Here is a 17,885-nt window from a genome sequence, read left to right on the forward strand (position 1 = left end):
GGTGGTGGTGGTGGTTTGGTGGTGTGTGTGTGTGTGCACGTGCGTGCGCGCGCGCGCGTGTGTGCGCGCGTGTGTGTGCGTGTGTGTGTGTGTGTTTTGCATGTGATGGTATCAGTTCTTTGGATGTTTTAGCATTGCCATTTTTATCCATCCCGGTACTAATAATTATTGCCTCTTGTTTAGAATAGATCTACCCAAAGAGAGGAGCGCCACGTCAGAATGATGGTTTGAGTGTGTGTGTGTGCTATGCTACCTTGTGCAAATCAGTTCGTGTTTTAACTCAGTCTGATCCTATGGGAGAGCTGCGCGCGCGCCACCGCATCAGATTTACGGTTTGAGTGTGCGAGTCAGTTTCTGTGCCGTCAGTTCGTGTTTAAGCTTGTCAGGTGACCAGTCACTTCTTTCACAGTCCGCGTCTTTCTGCTGACGCTAATTTTTTTTTCTTTCTTTTTTTTTTCTTTCTTTTTTTTTTTTATTCCCACCTCATGTCTACAACCTATTTTTTTCATTGATGGCTTGATGTAGAATTGTTTTTAATTTTGTTTTTAAAAACAATTCTTGCTCATTCTGTTTACCATCATGAATTAAAATCTTGACTTTGACTTTGAACCGGACTAAATCTGAGATAACGATCAAGAATGTACTTGAGATTGTCGATCCAGTTTCTCTCTCTCTCTCTCTCTCTCTCTCTCTCTCTCTCTCTCTCTCTCTCTCCAGTTACTTCTTTGGCTATTACTGAACATAGTGTCGGAATGTAACGGTGTTAAGTTAATTAACTTTGCTAGCTTCTGTTTGTTAGTCTATCAGCTATTACGTTTTTTTGCTGATTTTTTTTTTTTTTTTTTTTTTCTTCTTCTTCTTCGTTTAAAATGATTTATATTACTGCTACTTTTTATTTCATGTCTTCATGTTTCTTTCTGTCTCTACGGCGATTTGATCTATGTTTACACGCACATTTATGTCTGATTTATTTCGTGTAGCACTCTATGTTGCTTATTTGTTTGTTTGTTTGTATGTTTACATTTGGTTTCGTTCATTTTTGCTCAGTGATACCATTCACCTGTTTGTCTACAATTCGTTGAAATCAACAGCATGAGTGAAAGTTTCACCTTACATGTATATAAAATAAATTAAAAAAAATCAATAAAAGACCAAACAAAAAAAAAGGGGACATGGGGGTTGGGGGGATGGGGGAGGGGTGGTGGTGCGTGGGGTGAGGGGGGATGGAAGGGGGAAAGGGATAAGTGGGGATCAGGTGGAGGATCAGGCACAACAGAGGGAGGGAGTAACTGTGGAGAGGGGCGGGAGGGGGGGAGGGGGGGGGGGGGGTTCAAATCCAACGAAATCAGATCAAATCAAACCAAATCCAAAATACTTTATTAATCAGATCAAATCAAATCTAAGTATACTTAAATTCTTTATTAGTCCACATGGAAGATTCATTGATGTTCTCTACCTTCTCCACTGTTCCACCCTGACTCACCACGTGTACTTTACTTAGTGTCTTGGAATGGAGTAAAAAAGAACGAGCCCACCACTAGAACTGTGCCTCCTGCTTCCCTTCATTCTTCCCTGAATTATCCCCCCCCCCTCCCTCCCTCCCCCACCCACACCTCCCCTTCCCCTTACCTCCCAAGCCCTTTGCCCCCCTCCCCCCCCCACACCCCTACCCCCATACCCGCCTAAATGTAAATGTATACATTTGTCCTCGGGGGGTTAAAATTAAGGAGGGGGTGGGGGTTAAAGGAGTTACGATGCAGAACATTTCACCGTTTGTCACGTGCAGTCGCACTGTGTGTCTTTGTTCTGACTTGGCCAGTGTCTGGGTCATCATGGTATCTGGTTTTTTTCATTGGTTGTCTTTTCTGGCACATTCCTCTTGAGGTTGTACACTTTCTGTTCTCTGGGGTTTTTTTGTTTTTGTTTTTTTTCTTTTCTTAAAAAAAAAAAAAAAAATATATATATATATATATATATATATATATATATATATATATATATATATATATATATATATATATATATATATATTTAATTGGCGCCCAAATAAAGCCAGCTTCAGCTCTCAGGAAACTTTTTTATTGTATAGTCGGTTAACGATTTTGTTGCTCTTTTTTTTTCTTTTTTCTTTTTTTACCATTTTTCCTTTCTCGTTTCTGTGTGCATTCTATTGCATTTGCTCTGTGTGTGTGTGTGTGTGTGTGTGTGTGTGTGTGTGTGTAGGGGACGGGGGTGGGGTGGGGTGGGGTGGGGGAATGTGGATGGGTGAGTAGGTAGGTGTATGTAGAATAATTGTCAAAGTTTCTTCTTTTATTCTCTATCTCTCGTACGTGTAAACCCTTGTAAAGTTTACGTGGTTACACAGAACATATGTATTCGTTGTACATAATTTTTATTTTCGCTATGTGGACATCGTGTCTTCACCTTTACTCCGTTTAGTCTTTTCTTTAAAAAAAAAAAAAAAAAAAAAAAAATGCAGTTGAAAATGGAACTAGGACCAGTGGTTGGTTGCTTGCTTGGTTGTTTGGCTGGGGTTTTTTTTGTTTTGTTTTGTTTTGTTTGTTTTGTGTGTGTGTGTGTTGTTGTTGTTTTTCCAAGTGAACACAATAAATGTGACTGAATACCTATGAAGTTCCCAGCGGCTGTAAGTCAAATCATTTGTAAAAAGAAATGAATAAATAAATCAATAAAAGTCTGACGTTGATGACAATCCAAACCAGTCAAGTAGTCGCTGAGAGCAAGGTAGGAGTCTCACACCTGCTTTTTAAAATTTTTAATTTATTTAATTTTATACAACATGAAGAAGTCACATCCGTTCTACCTGTATTTAATAAGCATATTCCATGACGCATCTTTTGCTGTTTACCGTATTCCTTTGATTTCCATTGCTGAATTTGCAAGCAGGTACATGCCAAAGTGTATTTCAAAGTGAACAACTTTTTTTTTTCCAGTTGTAAACGATTTATTCCTATCTTTCCATATTATTTAAATTTCATTCCTATTATGTCAGTTTGTTTTGTTTTGTTTTCCATACTATTTAAAGTACTTGTTTATTCTAACTTCGTGATTCAACTAAATTGAACATTAGTGTTTCACTATATTTCTCATGTGAGAACATAGATTTGGTCTTCATCGTTATGTTGATAGGAAAGACGTTGTGTTCTTTCACACTGTTTTGAACACTGTGTGCTCTTTATTTTAATTGTTGAATAAGTAAATAGACCAATGGAGAGTTACGTGCTTATACGCCTACAAGAGGCGCGTCACATGATCTGTGTTCTCGAAGCTGATTGGCTGTCCCAAAGTGTGGGCAACAAAGGCGATCGAGAGAGGCAGAACGTGCGAAACAGCAGGCTTCTTTTTTCGCCTGTTTTTACTTCATTTTCTTTTTATTTTATTTTATTTTTCGTGTGTGTGTGTGACTGTTTGGTTGTAGTAATGGAGGCTGTCAACTGAAAAAAATGGAGGACAGTACATGTGTGCTGCTTTTGTCTGTGTCGATTGCCTTCAGCACTGCCCGCGGTTTGGAGTAAAAGTTATCGATGCACATGCGCAAGATCCAAAATGGCCGCGGAACTCTCTCTAGAAACATGTCTGTTGTGTTCAGCCTTACATGATCTGACTATTTCAACATTATTTTGTTCTAATATTTAAAATATTTGAGGTGTTTTCTTCGAACATTTCAGCATTATTTCTTTTCCCCAAATATATATAACATTTCGTATATTTTCTGCGAACTATTTTAAACATTTTTTTTAAAAGAATATTCGGTGCTATTTGGTTCAAACCATTGTCCAGCCTTACGTACGAAATGATTGTTTATTCTTTCTTGTTCTTGGCATTGTGATTGCATGTGTGTATGTCATACAGCTTTGCACTTGTAAGTTTACATCTCTGCATCTGAGAGGAGGAAGGTGGCAGAATGGTTAAGACGCTCAGCTGCCAATACAGAGAGTCCGTGAGGGTGTGGGTTCGATTCCCGCTCTCGCCCTTTCTCCTAAGTTTGACTGGAAAATCAAACTGAGCGTCTAGTCTTTCGGATGAGACGATAAACCGAGGTCCCGTGTGCAGCACGCACTTGGCGCACTGAAAAAGAACCCATGGCAACGAGAGTGTTGTCCTCTGGCGAAATTACGTAAAATGAAATCCCCTTTCATAGGTACACAAATATGTAAGCATGCACTCAAGGCCTGACTAAGCGCGTTGGGTTATGCTGCTGGTCAGGCATCTGCTCAACAGATGTGGTGTAGCGTGTATGGATTTGTCCGAACGCAGTGACGCCTCCTTGAGAAAGTGAAACTGAGTGAAACTGAAACTGAGAGTTGACTGAAAATAATTACCTCTAGGCTTCCCCTGACCTGTAGTGACCTAGGACTTGGTGTCAAAGTTCAGTTGTAAATTGACACCCCCCCCCCCCCCCCAACCCCCCCTCCTCCCGTCCCCCGCACCCCTCTCCCCCACCTTCCCTCTCCCCTTAGACTTTAATGTATGATAGTCTGACCAGCAGCATAACCCAACGCGCTTAGTCAGGCCTTGAGAGTCAGAATCATTCAAACACACACACACACACACACAAAGAAAAAAAAGACCAAACTGTAAATGACTTCCCATTGCTATGGAGAAACCATTGGTTATGCAGTTCTCTCTTTGCTGTCAACCCAACTGTAAGCTTATGTCAATTTGTGATATAAGCTGAGCACTGGGCCAGAACTACGCTTAATGAACCGTCGTCGCCGGACCTCGTGCCGGGTTGAAAAATTACCCACACTTTCATTTAAATCTTCACGACTCAAGTCAGTTCTGCAGCCATTTAACTGAAATTTGATGACATTGTCCATTTATGATTTTTGCTTTACCCCCACCAAAAAAAAATAAATAAATAAATAGGTGGTATTTTGTTTGTACGGGCGCAATAGCCGAGTGGTTTAAGCGTTTCAATCTTTCAATCCGGGGTTCGAATCACGTTAACGGCGCCCGGTGGGTAAAGGGTGGAGATTTTTCCGATCTCCCAGGTCAACATATGTGCAGACCTGCTAGTGCCTGAACCCCCTTCGTGTGTATACGCACGCAGAAGATCAAATACGCACGTTAAAGATCCTGTAACCCATGTCAGTGTTCGGTGGGTTATGGAGACACGAAAATACCCAGCATGCATGAACCACGACAGAGTCATCGGGAAGTCGATGTTGGCCGTGTAACGGAAAGAAGAAGAACTACGGAGGAAATAAACAATGAAATCGTTGTATAATCAGTCTATCACACAGTCACCGTGACACACTGGTGCAGGCTTTAGTGCAGAGGTCTGATTTTTTCTCATACTATAACTTTGTAAACTACACACTGGAGACTCCATGGCCGAGGCGGTAAGGCGTTGTTGGGGCACTTCTGATTCAGTGGTCAGGGTTCGATTCCCGCCATCCAGGCCGGTCCTGATGTTGTGACCTTGGGGAAAGGCGGGCTTTTTTTCTCCGGTTTTCCTCACTCCATTTATTTATTATTATTTATTATTATTATTATGTTTACTATTTTTTTTTTTTTTTTTTTTTTTTTTTTTTTACTCTCTTTTTTCTCAAGGCCTGACTAAGCGCGTTGGGTTTTACGCTGCTGGTCAGGCCTCTGCTTGGCAGCTGTGGTGTAGCCGGTATAATTATGGAGTTGACCGAACGTGGTGACGCCTCCTTGAGCTGCTGATGATACTGATACTGATACTGATGCTGATGCTCCTCACTCCACCCAGGTGTGAGTGCCAGGGTATCTGACTTGGGTCAGGGTAGGTTAGAACGGTGCGGAGGGAGAGGGGTGGGCCCCGCCTTCCTGTGCTGAGCCCTGGACAACAGCGGATAGGATGAACTTACTGCTGCCTATATGGATTGATGTGGATACTTATATAGCGCCTACCCTCGGTCAGAGACCAAGCTCTAAGCGCTTTTACATACACGGGGACATTTGCACCACAGGCTGCCTACCTGGGTAGAGCCGACTGACGGCTGCCACTGGGCGCTCATCATTCGTTTTCCTGTGTCGTTCAATCAGATTTCAGACGCACACACGTACACACTCAGACAGACATGTAACATTTTACTTGTATGACCGGGGTTTTTTTGTTGTTGTTTTTTATTTACCCTGCCATGTAGGCAGCCATACTCCGTTTTCGTGGATGTGCATGCTGGGGTATATTCTTGTTTCCATAACCCACCGAACGCTGACATGGATTACAGGATCTTTAACGTGCGTATTTGATCTTCTGCGTGCGCATACACACGAAGGGGGGTTCAGGCACTAGCAGGTGTGCACACATGTTGATTATATGACTGTTGAAGGTTATGGGACCCTGAACCCTCAACTCCGCCCAGGCTGGAGAAATCGAAAGTAGCTCCGGCAAGTAGCCTCCCTTTTTAGTATATTACTTCGCTTCCCCAATATTCCTTGTAACCCCGCTACACTTGGTAATAAAGACATGTTCTATTCTGTTCTATTCTATTCTGTTCTATTTTATTCTGTTCGCCTTTGCAGCGTCATGTCCAGCCACAGAACAGGTGTGCCTATGGTTTTTGACAAACTTGTGTATCTTATTCACTTTTTTTTTTTTTTTTTTTTTTTTTTTTTTTACTGGCTGCTATTTTATCGATTCCAAATTGAAAAAAAAATATTTTACTGTCTGAAATCTGATCACCCATTTTTCGCGTTAACATGAGGAAAAATTTTTGTGTTTCTCTTACGTGAAAGTGTGTCTGCATTTGTTCTTGCTTAATGCAGAATTTGATTTGATGTTATTAAAAAAGAAAAGAATTTTTTATTTTTTTAAAATAGTTTTATAAATGTGTTCAATGGCACCTGCTGGAAGTGGGAATGATATTACCGAGTAGAATAAAAATTCTTTGAAGCTTGTGCTTATTAACATGTGATTTTTTGTGGAAGGTTTCTGGTCGAAAATGTGTGTGAGTGTGTGTGTGTTGTGTGTGTGTGTGCTCTGTTTTAATTTTATGCATGCCTTCTTATAATGGTTTGTTTTCATTGTTACTTGTTCACTCTGTGATCTGCTGATCAGTATAAACGACTGGCAAGCCTTTAAGTGTAAGCAATATGATCCATGCTGTAAATTTCAGCGTGACTGCGTTCGGACAATCCATATACGCTACACCACATCTGCTCGGCAGATGCCGGACGAGCATATATATATATATATATATTATATTATATTATACTATACTTGAGAACCGATTAGAATGGATTTCTTCTACAGAATTTTTCCGGAGAACAAACAATACTATTGATGTCATGGGTTCTTTTACAGTGCATAACAAAGTGCATGCTGCACAATGAACGGGGCCTCGGTGTGTCGTCTCATCCGAATGACAAGACGCTCAGTATGATTCTCCAGTCACACGTGGGAGAAAGGTGGAGAGCGGCACGTTCATAGTGAGAGAGGGGGGGGGAGAGAGACAGAGACACACAGAGACAGACAGGGAGAGAGACAGAGAGAGACAGAGAGAGTGACAGACAGAAAGAGAGACAGAGAGGGAGAGAGAGGTAGAGAGAAAGACACACACACACACACTCACAGACAGAGAGAGAGAAATAGAGACAGACTGAGGGAGAGAGACAGAGTTAGAGACAGACAGACAGACACAGAGAGACAGACATAGAAAGAGAGACAGAGAGGGAGAGAGAGGGAGAGAGAAAGACAGACACACACACACTCACAGACAGAGAGAGAGAAATAGAGACAGACAGACTGAGGGAGAGAGACAGAGTTAGAGACAGAGACAGACACAGAGACAGACAGACTTCCCACATGAATGAATTCACACAAGACCACACACAACACACTTCCAACATGAAGGAACTATACGAATAATAATCTTTTACAATATTTTTTTTTTAATTATTATTCATTCATCAATTAGATTTTTTTCCGTAATTTTTTTTTTTTTTTTCATATTTATTCCATGAATTTATCGACAATCCCTGAAGACAAAGGAACAGATGAACAACATACAGACAGTGCGGGACACGAAGACAGAGACACAGAGACACTGAGAGAGAGAGAGAGAGAGAGAGAGAGAGAGAGAGAGAGAGACGGTACACAGTGATAACATAGTCTTTGGTCAAATAATGCCGTGCTGACAGAGGGTGTGTGACAGACAGACAGACAGACAGACAGACAAGAGAAATATACAGAGACAGTGAAAAAGAAACACACACACTCACTCACTCACATACACACACACACACACAAATAGACAGACATGCAGGCAGAGAGAGCCAAAAAGATATATATACAAGCACACACACACACACACACACTGATACAGGAAGGCCAGATAGAAAGGCTAAGAGGAGCGAGAGAGACAGAGACAAGGAGAGAGACACACAGAGAGAGATGATAACGCAAGCTAAGGGGGAGTTTGTGTCTGAGAAAATTACCTTGAGGAATTAATCGTTGGAGGGGGAAAACACTGAAAAAAAAAGGGGGGGGGGGGGAAGGGAGGGTGTGTGTGTGTGTGGGGGGGGGGGGGGTAATCGTGCAATCATGGGGAAATTTAAAAAAAAACAAAAAAAACAAAACAAACAAACCTATCCTCAAGACAGGAGGGATTTTCTTCTTAAAAGAGACTGGTGGGGGAGGAAGGGGGTTGGGTTGGTTGGAAGGGAGATGAACGAGTAATGGAGGAGGTGGAGAGGGGAGTGGGGGGGGGGGGGGGGCAGGGGGGTGATACACAACGTAAGACAACAAAGAGGTAGAGGGTGTAATTATAAAGAACAGAGAAAGGAAGAAGGAAGGAGGGATGGAAGAAAAAGACCCCCCGAAAGCGGAGTATGGCTGCCTACATGGCGGGGGTAAAAACGGTCATACACGTAAAGGCCCACTCGTGTGTATATACGAGTGAACGTGGGAGTTGCAGCCCACGAACGCAAAAGAAGAAGAAAAAGAAGAAGGAAGAAAAAGACTTGACAGGTGGAAGGTGAAGGTTGGGGGGTGGGTGGGTGGGTGGGGGGGGGTTGAGGGAGGGTGAATGACACACCTTACAGGCAGACACTAGTAAGAGAACACACACACCCCATCATCACATTGGGTGGGTGTGTTGGGGGGGGGGGGGGGTACCGGGTGGGGTGGGGGGGGGGGGCTGAGGGAGGGTGAATGACACACCTTACAGGCAGACACTAGTAAGAGAACACACACACCCCATCATCACATTGGGGGGGTGGGGGGGGGGGGGGGGGGAGTCAACAAGAAAGCAACAACAGACTGGCAGGGGGGGGGGTGGAGGGGAGGGATAATAAAGTGAAGGGATGGGAACAGTGAGCAAGTAATACATACATTACATACATATATATTAAAACAAACAAGGGATGGGAACAGTGAGCAATACATTACATACATATATATTAAAACAAACAAACAAAAAAACACTATCGCAGGGCAGTGACAGATTCAATCAAGTTATCGCGGTGATGATCCAACAAAACCAACCAACCAGTCTCTAACAAAGTTTTTTTGTTTTTTGTTGTTTTTTTAATTCAAAATTCATATTGAACCAACAACACGCTTCAACAACTAGGCACAGCAACAACAATCAAACAAACAAACAAACACACTTGACTGAAGGTACGCACATCACAGCTGATAATAACAATCCTCAGCTACTTATTGTTGTAGGAGACAATAAGAGGTAGAGGGGGAGAGAGAGAGAGGAGGGGGGAGGGGAAGGGAGGGGGTAGGTGGGGTTCATGCAAACAGAAAGAGAAATTAACCCACCCCCCACCCCCCGCCCCCACACCCGAACACAATCACTAGCCACGAACAACGTTCCTTCATCTATCTAACCCCCCCACACAATGCCATCATTTGTCTGAACTGATTCCATTTTCATTAGTGCCAGCATGCCACGTAAGTTGTAGCCCCCCCACAGGTCACTTCTTACACACACACACATACACAACGGGGATGTGGGTCACAATGGAAATATACAACACACACACACACACCAAGGTATGGGATGGGAATGTCAATTATTATTTTCATTTATGGCACCAGAAAAAAACGAAACAAAAAAAACAACAACAAAAAACCACCACCACAAACTAATACTCGAACTTGCTAGTGTAGTCAAAATGATGCTGATTAACAGACATTTTAGCCTGGGTGATGTTATTAATTATTATATAACAACATTCGTTGTGTACTTTTCTTTCTTTTTCTCTATCCCCCACACCACCGGACTCTTCCCCACAGACTATCATCCTTCCTACCTGGGACAGTCCAGTCCAGTCTCCCTATTGTGTGCCTGATTAGCACTGTCGATCCGATTCACCTATTCCAGATTCACCTACGAGGGTGGCGTCACATCCCAATTCACCTATTCCCACTTCACCTATGAGGGGCGGTGTCAGTGTCATATCCCAATTCACCCATTCCCATATGAGGGGCGGTGTCAATGTCATATCCCAATTTGCCTTCTCCTGCCTCACCTGTGAGGGGTGCTGTCAATCATCCCATCTATGATTCACCTAAGAAGTGTGTGTGTCTTGTGTCATGTGTTCCTGGTTCACCTGAGGGTGGTGTCTGTGTCATATCTCAAATCACCTGTTAATGATTCAACCTATGAGGAACTGGCGTCAGTGTCCTCCAGATTCACCTATCCCTGATTCACCTTTGAAGGGTGGTGTCAGCGTCAGATCCCAATTCAGCTTAACATGAGGGGTGCTGTCAAGTCATCCAGATTCACCTATTCCTGATTAACATGAAGAGTGGAGTCAAATCATTCAGATTCCTGATTCACCCGGGAGGGGTGGTGTCAGTGTCATATCCCGAATTCACCCATCCTTTATTCACCTAAAAGGTTGGGTGGTGTGTCGGTGTCATCCCGATTTGCCCATTCCTTATTCACCTATCGCTAAATAAAAACTCTTGATCCTGAGAGCAAAGCCGCCGTGGTGAAGCGGTCAGCATCGCGCATGCAGCCGGCTGACACGTCTGGGACAGATGGGGCACTGCTGGTTCGATTCCCAGCGGAGATGGGCGGTTTTGTTTCGGCCCGGGAGGGGCCACAGACTGACATGGACATGGCTGGGAGGATGTAGGTTCGATTCCCAGCCGAGTTTAAGGTGTTTCTGCTTCCATCTCCGCGGCCAGCCAGCTCCCACCACAGTTAAGTGAGTTATTAAGAGTGCCATGGGGGGGTGGGCTCAAAAGGTATATGACTGGGACCACGCCGTGCTGGACAACAAGTATCATTCACTTCACAGATGCCGCCTTTGTGGTGGTGTGTGGAAGCGGAAGAGAGAAAGGAGGGGAGGAGTCTTCTGACACACACGCAGGGAAGGGAGGGGTGTGTGTGAGGGGGGGTTGGGGGGGGGGGGGAGGGGTGACCAAGGGGTGGATGATGACAAATCATCACAACAACGTAACAGCCAAAAGGAAGGAAGAGGTGGGGGGCATGGGAGTGGGGGAAGGGGTGCAGAAAAAAACAAAAACAAAAAAAAAACATCACTATCAGACACAGCCTGTACAGAAAACATGAAGAGACCAAAAAAAAAAAAAAAAAAAAAAAAAAAAAAAACCCACCTGAAGACACAAAAGGCACAGGAGATGGAGGAGGGTTTGAAGGATGGGAATGGGGCTGGGTATGGAGGGGGGTGGGGGGTGGGGGGCCGGGGGCGGGGGAGGGAGAAGATGAGGGCAGGAAAGAAACATACAGACAGAACGAACGACGACTGAGGGAGGGAGGGAGAGAAAGAAAGAAAGAGAGAGAGACAGAGAGAGAGACAGAGAGACACAGAGAGAGAGAGAACCCACTGAAACCAAAGAGACAAGGGTATAATGAAAAAGAATAGAAAAATGTTAATAATACTTTTGTTTTTAATGATAACAAAAAGATACCAGATGACTACAAAAATAAAATAAAATAAAATAAAACAAAAAAAAGAAAAAAAAAGAAAAAAAAAACCATCAGTCAACAATGACATGCAACAAACCGGTCTAATGACACAAATGTTATTAAAAGAAAGAAAAAAAGAAGAAGAAGAAAAAAAAAAAAGCAATCAATGAATAAATCAGGACAAACAATCAATCATTCAACAGAGAGGTAAGGTAAATTTCCTGATTGGTCTTCAGACCGACTCCAAACCCCCCCCCCACCCCACCCCCACCCACCCCCGTCCCCCAAATGATTAGCTACCAGCCAAAAAAAAAACCCAAAAAAACCACATCCTGACAGTCAATATTTGCACAACAAACCAGAGAAGAGTTAATGCACCTGGTTGACATCAGGCTATACAGAACCCACAAAAAAAAAGCCATTGTACATTATGTGAACATATAATCATTATCTGAACAAACAAGCAAAAAAAAAAAAAAAAAAAAAAAAAAAAAAAAAACACACATCTACAAGAAATCTGAGTAAAATCGCTACATTCCCAAAGTTGGGCAGAAAGCATCACTACTCTTCTTTTTCTTTTTTTTCCCTACAAACTCACAAGCGTGTATTGTGACATGCAAACTTATGCACTCTCTTCCACGTGTACACACACACACACACACACAGGGAGAGAGAGAGAGAGAGAGAGAGAAATGGAAAGGCAGAAGTGAATGATTCTAAAGCTACTCATTCAACAGCCGAGAAAACTATAAAATAATAAATAAATAAATAATTTTTTTTTTTTTAAACCCAACTAAACAGCATCAGCATGTGACACGACCTAACTTATTGCACTACCACTAAAAAAAAAAAAAAAAGAAAAAAAAAAATTTTTTACTTCTATTTTCTTTAACGTTCACACCTTTTTGCAGTCTCTGTCTCTATGACACACACAAATAATAACAATACTGTCTCTTTTTCTTTCTTTTTTTTTTTTAACTACAGAACAATTAACCCTTTCACCACCAGTCAATTTAGAGTGCAAAATTCCCTTGTGCTATAAACACAGAAAATATGGTATCTAAGAAGAGCTGGGGATTCCGCCCTGTGATGTGTAGAAGATATGGCCTATCCTACCCACCGAAAATAAAGAGCAGCAGGTTCATGGATAACAACAGACCCATGATCTGGTCACCCTTCAGTGACACGAGTCCTCAACCAAGCTGCTGCATAAATGCGAGTTTGGAAGTAAAAGGGTTAAAGCAATTGAGGTCCACAAAACTTTTTTTTTTTTCTTCAAAAATTAATTTACCATTTATATAAAAAAAAAAAAAAGAAGAAAACAATCTGAACAATAATGAAAATCAGCTAATTAGAGTAATGATTCATTCAATCAATGACTGACACCATCACAATACTGGCCAGTCTATAATGTTTATTCACAACCATGTTTGGACACAAACACCTTACAGAAATCTGGCCACATGCCTCTGCTCCAAAAATGAACACTGTCCAAAACATAGCTGTGTTAAAGTTATTTGAAATCCCTAAGAGAAACTGGTCTTTTACCACTCCAGTGAACACTCCTTTCTTAGTAATTAAGCTGCCTTCTTTTTTTTTCTTTTTTTTTCTTTTCTAACAACATCTACTGTGAACGCTGAACATTCCACGGCAACCTGAATTTCTCCGACATTTGATACCATAAAAGAAAAATTGTAAACTTCATTTCTAAAATAGAACACCTGATGTTTTATCATAATATAATCAAAGTGTTTTTGTTTTTGTTGTTTTTTTTATTCCCTGGCAGATGAATTCATGAAAATACAGACAATGATGTAAAACGTTTTTGAGCAAATGGAACTTCTGGAAAAAAAAACAAAAAAAAAACATAACCCACAGAACATGCATCAGTGTAGGCATTGTAGTAAAATCACACACACACACACACACAGTGGGATGAGGGAGGGGGTGGTAGACAGCACAGGAAAAGGGAAGGGCAGATGGTAGGGGGGATGGGGTGGGGGTGGGGGGGGGGGTGCGGGGGGGAAGAAGGTAGGTCTACCCTCTAAACAGTCAGTTTTACAGATAAATCTTCAGTTTAAAATGAGAGTTAAGGAGGTCCCAAGGATTTTAACAACAACCATTTCAGCTTTCACGAGTCAAACAGACTAACTATAAAAAGAAAAGAAAAAAGAAAGAAAAAAAAAGTACTACACAAAAAAAAGAGGTTTAGGTGAATCACTGCCACAGAGAGAGAGAGAGAGAACAGGGTTAACAGGGAAGATAACTCATCATCACAGAAACTTGGATACAGACACACTGATTATCTAGTATTGCAAGCGAGCAAGAGAGAAAGAGAAAGAGAGAGAGAGAGAATATAGACAGAGACAGGAGAGAGAGAGAGAGACAGAGAGAGACATACTAACAGAGAGAGAGAGACATACTGACAGAGAGAGATACTGACAGAGAGAGAGAGACAGAGAGAGAGAGACTGAGAGAGAGAGAAAATATAGACAGAGACAGGAGAGAGAGAGAGAGAGAGAGACATACTGAGAGAGAGAGTGAGAATACAGACAGAGACAGGAGAGACAGAGAGAGACATACTGAGAGAGAGAGTGAGAATATAGACAAGACAGGAGACACAGAGAGAGAGAGAGAGAGAGAGAGAGATACTGAGAGAGATACTGAGAGAGAGAGAGAGACATACTGAGAGAGAGAGAGAGAATATAGACAAGACAGGAGAGAGAGAGAGAGAGAGAGAGAGAGAGAGAGAAACATACTGAGAAAGAGAGAGAGAGAGAGAATATAGACAGAGACAGAGACATACTGAGAGAGAGAGAGAGAGAGAGAGAGAGAGAGAGAGAGAAACATACTGAGAAAGAGAGAGAGAGAGAGAATATAGACAGAGACAGAGACAGGAGAGAGAGAGAGAGATGTAGGTGCATTTAGTTCACTCCACAGCAAGTCAAAACACAGCTGACCCACACAATGGAACGCCCAAGAAGTTGAACACAGAGAAAAAAAAAAAAAAAAAAAAAAACAAAAAACCCAGAACCAACCAGCCAGCATGTCAGCATCAAATTCAACCTGCCAAGCAACAAGATACAGTACCAACGTTTCAGTGCAGCTAAAACCCACCCAAGTCAACCTCCTCCAAGCCACCACCATCATCATCATCATCAGGACAACCATTTCATCTGCACCAAACAGGTCCAGCGAGAACAATTAATACATCGGCACCAAATCATTTCCAAGCCATTAATGATTCCAGTCAGCTACTCAGTCCATACAAACAAAACAAAAAAAAAACCCACAAAAAATCAAACACAAGAAAAAAAAAAAAAACGGTGTCAAACAGGATTTGGAACCATTTCTGAACAATCGTTTACACCAAAAAAAACCCCAACAAACTCACCTACAAAAACTGATGATGGAAAAACAAAACAAAACGTCTCTGTTTATCATTACAATCAAAACGAAACAGTATCACAATGAATGACGAAGGACAAACGCAGTCACAGGTGTGATGCAGCACAAGTGAGGGATTTCTATAATACATGGTATCCAAAAGGCTGAAAGAATGAAGGATGAACAACTACAACAACAACAACAAAAAACAGAACTCCGCAGCACACACACACACCACACACACACAAGGCCAACATGACTGCTCTCCTCTCCCCAACTGAACAACTTCAATCACACACACACACTGCAACGGCAGGCAAGACAAGTGGAGCTTGGGGTGGGGGGTGGGGGTGGGGGGGGGGTGCCAGGGGGAAGAGGGTGGTGGTGGTGGTTCTATTGTTCATTGTTGCTTATAGTCCAGCCCCAACCGCACAGTGGCCACGTGGAGTGATGGCCTAGAGGTAACGCGTCCGCCTAGGAAGCGAGAGAATCTGAGCGCGCTGGTTCGAATCACGGCTCAGCCGCCGATATTTTCTCCGCCTCCACTAGACCTTGAGAGTGGTGGTCTGGACGCTAGTCATTCGGTTGAGACGATAAACAGAGGTCCCGTGTGCAGCATGCAATTAGCTCACATAAAAGAACCCACGGCAACAAAAGGGGAAAATTCTGTAGAAAATCTACTTCGATGGGAAAAAAAAAACAAAAAAACTGCACAGGAAAAAAAAAAAAAAAAAAAAGGGTGGCGCTGTAGTTTAGCAACACGCTCTCCCTGGGAGAGCAGCCCGAATTTAACACACACACACACACACAAAATCTGTTGTGATAAAAAGAAATACAAATACAAATATCAGGACTGTCAAACCATATAAACTCTCAACAATGTCACACACACAAAGCTGTCACATCTAAAAAAAAAAAAAAAATTAAAAAAAATAATAATAAAAAAAAATCTGTCAAAACACAGTTCATGACACATTATCCTAATCATTCAGCTCCTTTGGGCAAAATAAGATCAGGCCTTGCTAAGGAAGTCAGCAGAAAAGAGAAGAGAAAAAAAGTGTCAAGGCTTGCTCGGAAAAAAAAAAAAACGAAAAAAAAGAGGGTGGGTGGGGTGGGGTGGGGGGTGGGGGTGTTGTTATGGACTGGGAAGCCCGAAAAAAACAACAGTGAAGGGGGGTAGGGGGGTGGGGGGGGTGGAGAGCGAGAGAGAAAAAAAAGAAAAAAAAACAAAAACATGAGCAGCACTAAAGAGAGCAATAGAAAAGAGTAAATTTCTAGCTCAGAATTTCCAGGTGGTGATGTTTATAATTATATAAACTGAAATAAAGACCCAAAGAGCACTTGACTTGGCCCAACTAGGTCATGTCAACAAGAGAAAAAAAAAGAAAAGAAAAAAAAACCATAAAGAGGGGAGACCCAATCAGTTCAAAGACAAAACTTTGATTTCCCTGCGTGCTGAAATGTACAAATGCTGCACAAAAAAAAAAAAAAAAAAAAAAAAAAAAAAAAAAAACATACTCGTTATTGTTATTCTTTGGCATTCTTCCCTGCGAGCCAAAATAATGTCGTCGTCAACCCCCCTCCCCAAACTTTCCATTCTTGCCATGAAATGACAAAAAAAAAAAAAAAGGGCCTGTAACAAAGAAAAACAACAATCCCTGATTCACACCCGTTGTTCAAAAAAGTCAATGTTATCTGACACATCCTCCACACACACAAAGTGCAAGACACACACACACACAAAAAAAACCCTGACAACAAGAGTGCAAAAGAGACCGACAAAAGGTCACAGACAACAGTAACAAGACAACACCACCACACTAAATGATACAACAAGTCACTTCAACGTCAGGCCTCGAGTTAGTGGACAAAGTCGGAAAGAAAGGAAAAAAAAAAAAAAAAGGCCCACTATCAGCTGACGAGAACAACAAAACACAAGACAGGGCTTTCCATATACCCAGTTCCAGCTGTCAGCAAAAAAATTCACCCCCCCCCCCCCCCCCCCCCCGGAAAGAAGCCAGTCATTAGTCCCTCAACAGAAGAAAAACGCATGATCAGTGTGGAGGAGGAGGAGGACAAAAGTCCCCCCACCCCCCACCACCACTTTTTTTTAGCATTTGACAAAACAAAAAACAAACCCAGTCCGGCCAAACTTGACCACCTGACAACAGACATGATACAAAAAAACCACCCAAACCCAGTCCGGCCAAACTTGACCACCTGACAACATACGTGACTTGGTCTCTCTCCCCCCGCGTCGTCCAGCCCAGCCCTTCTGGTTTTAATTAACTAAGCCTGGCAGTCGTCACAACAATCAAGACAATCTTCGATGATGAACTCCAAGAAGGCAAGTGAACAGTCTCGGGAGGAGGAGGAGGAGGAGGAGGAAAGGGGGGAGGGGGGCAAGGGAGGGAAGGAGGATGGGGAACACATGGTGAGGGAGGGTGGGTGGGTGGAGGGGTTGTTTGGGGGGGGGTAAAACAAGGGAACAAACCTGAAGACCTATCACATCCATCAACCAACAAAAAACAAAACAAAACCCATAACAGCCAGCAGCAGTGAACGGGAAGGTGGGGGGAGGTCCTGAGGGAGGGAGGAGATGGGAACGGAGGGGAG

Source organism: Babylonia areolata, chromosome 35 (genome assembly GCF_041734735.1).
Source record: "Babylonia areolata isolate BAREFJ2019XMU chromosome 35, ASM4173473v1, whole genome shotgun sequence".
NCBI lineage: Eukaryota > Metazoa > Mollusca > Gastropoda > Neogastropoda > Buccinidae > Babylonia > Babylonia areolata.